The sequence below is a fragment of the Microtus ochrogaster genome, linkage group LG10, assembly GCF_000317375.1.
Source record: "Microtus ochrogaster isolate Prairie Vole_2 linkage group LG10, MicOch1.0, whole genome shotgun sequence".
NCBI classification, from domain to species: Eukaryota; Metazoa; Chordata; class Mammalia; order Rodentia; family Cricetidae; genus Microtus; species Microtus ochrogaster.
Genome location: NC_022035.1, coordinates 9687983 through 9690842, shown reverse-complemented (window position 1 = coordinate 9690842; position 2860 = coordinate 9687983). Strand labels below are relative to the sequence as shown.

At 44.7% G+C, this 2860-nt stretch overlaps 1 pseudogene; it reads right to left on the bottom strand.

Moving 5' to 3' along the window:
• Positions 1-352: 352 nt before the first annotated feature.
• Positions 353-1098, bottom strand: LOC113457923 (annotated as a pseudogene).
• Between the last annotated feature and the right edge of the window lie 1762 nt (positions 1099-2860).

Genomic DNA, 2860 nt, shown 5'->3' with positions numbered 1-2860 from the left:
GAACCAGGAAGCACCCTGAGAGCCCCTGGTCTTGGTCCCTGGCTTCCTTACCCACAGCCCAGCCTCTACCACACAATATTCCCTCCAAGGTCATGGCCTCACAACCTGCACCCTCAGGCTCAGCAGAACAGGGCAAAACACAGCCTTGTTGGGGGCAAGAGATTTCGGAAGTCAAAGTTTAGACACAAAGTCCCTGAGCAGGTACCCCATATCAGTGGAGGGGACCCTGTAGCCACATAGCCATTACACCACCAAACTGAAAGCCCATACTCCTCTGCCACATGGGCCTCCACAAGGCACAGCAGTGTGCTGTGTCTTGGTCAGGAGAGGCTCATGGGTCCTTCCTTTATCATCAGCTCTTCACTAGGACCCTGTGCAGTGAGAAGCTAAGGATGGCAGCCACCGCAGTCCCGACAGCCACCAGCATTTCTCGGAGCCAAAAGGACGGGGTGGGGGGGGGGTGCAGCTCTGTGTGTACCAGGTGCGGGAAGGTAGCCATGGTAGCAAGTTGGGTAAAGACAGTTGTGTCGGGCTGTGCTGGTCCCAAGCAGGAGAATGAGGCGGGGGGGGGGGGGGGGGGAGCAGGCAGCCGGTGTCTATGGCAGAATTAAGCTGGTGACAGGCCTGGTGAGCAACACCTTCAGGGAGATAGCTTTGGAGGAGATAAAGTGGCAGGGGTCTGCCTGTCCATGTAATGGCGCTTGTATATGGTAGCACAGTGTGCAAAGGTCTTGGGGTCACTGCTATCAAGCATTAAGCAGGCGACATCACAGGTAGTGTCCAGAGAGGTGTCCAGCAGGCTATCCGCACTTACTTCACACAGAATCAGGTCCGCTGACCCGCACTGTATTGATGGTGTACATGGGGGGGGGGGGGCTCCTCAGGGAGCTCCCTGGCTTCCCTCAGGCTGTGGCCAAGGAAGGCTTGTAAGAAGGCCGACTTGCCCACTCCTTGGGCTCCCAACACCTTGCACATAAGCACGCTGTGCTGTGTCTGCCCTTTTTCCTGTTCTAGCCTCTTCTCACCGGTAACTGTGATGGCCTGTGCTTGGGAGTCCTGGTCATATAAAATCCTATCATAAAAGTCAGATAAAGTCATAGGTCTATAAAGTGTATTTCAGCCTTAATTAAGAGGTTGTGGGAAAACTGATTGAAACAAGATCTCTATTTACATTAACCCAGTTTAACCTCAAGAAAATTATGGCTTTGAGTTTTCGGGAATTCTCCTTCTTCAGACTTCCAGAGATCTGAGATAACAGACACAAAGCAAGCATACCCTGCTTGGCAAATTATCTGTGCTTCAAATGTTGAATAATAAAATAACCGCTGAAGGTATAACTATCCATGATTTTGTGGTATTGGCACAAAACCAGACATGTGATCATTTGAACTAAAATGAGGACTGAAACATAAATCTGCATACTTAGGGACACTAGAATTTTGATAGAGAAGCCAGAAATACAAACTGGAAGGACAAACAACATCTTCAACAAACGGTGCTGGTTAAATTGGATATCTGCTTGTAGAAGAATCTTATCACCCTGCATAAACTCACCCCCAAATGGATCAAAAGCCTCAGTAATAAAATGGACAAAGTGAACCTGATAGAAGAGAAAGTGGGGAACAGACTTGAACTCATTGGCACAAGAGAAGACCTTCTGAACAGAACACTATTACCATAGGTAATAAGGTAAAGAAATAATAACTGGGACCTCATGAAACTGAGAAGATTCTGTAAGGTAAAGGATACTATCATTTAGACAAACTGACAGCCTAGAGACTAGTAAATGATTTTTACCTGCTATAATCGGATATAGGGTTAATATCAAAGATAAATAAAAACTCAAAAAATAGATATAAAGAGAACAAATAACCCAACATAAAAAAATGGGGTACAGATCTATACAGCAATTTCACAATACAGGAAACTCAAATGGCTGAAAAACACAGAAGTGCTCAACATCCTTAGCTATCAGGGAAATGCAAATCAAAACTACTTTGAAGTTTTACCTCACACCTGTCAGAGTGGCCAAGACCAAGTCAATATAACAAATGACAAGAATGTGGAGTAAGGGAACATTCTTGCATTGCTGCTGGGAGTGCAAACTTCCATAGTCATGGAAATCAGTGTGGCTATTCCCCAGGAAGATGGGAATTGAACTACCTCAAGATGCAGCTATACCACTTTGGGGCATGTATCTAAAGAATGTTTCATTCAACCACAGAGACACTTGCTAACCATGTTCATTGCTGCTCTATTCATAACAGCCAGAAATTGGAAACAGCCTATGTAACACAAACAGGGCCGGCTTGTTGGGGTTTTCTGCCCTGCCCTGTTCCCACAGCTGTTTAGCCCCAAAGAAAATCATACAAAGATCTCTATAAGTTATAAAGCTGATTGGCCCATTAGCTCTTGTAGCTTATATTAACCCATTATTCTGATCTATTTTTGCCATATGGCTTGGTACCTTTTTTAGCTAGCAGGTCACATCCTGCTTCCTTGGTGGTCTACCCAGGACTGTGAGGAATCAACTTTCTCCTTCCCGGAATTCTCCTGTTCTCATTGCATCACCTCTACTTCCTGTCTGGTTTTCCCGCTTATACTTTCTGCCTGGCCAATTGGTGTTTATTTAAAACATGATTGACAGAATACAGACAATTATCCCACACCAAGGTTAGGTATCCCCCAACAGAAGAAGGAATACAGAAATATGATAGAGTATATTAATTCAGCCATTAAGAAATTGAAATCATGAAAATTTAAGGTAAATAGTTGAGACAAGAAAAAAAATTATCCTGGAATAGGTGTTCCAGACCTAGAAAGATAGAAGTATATTGGAAGGCATGGTTGACTGTTAAAA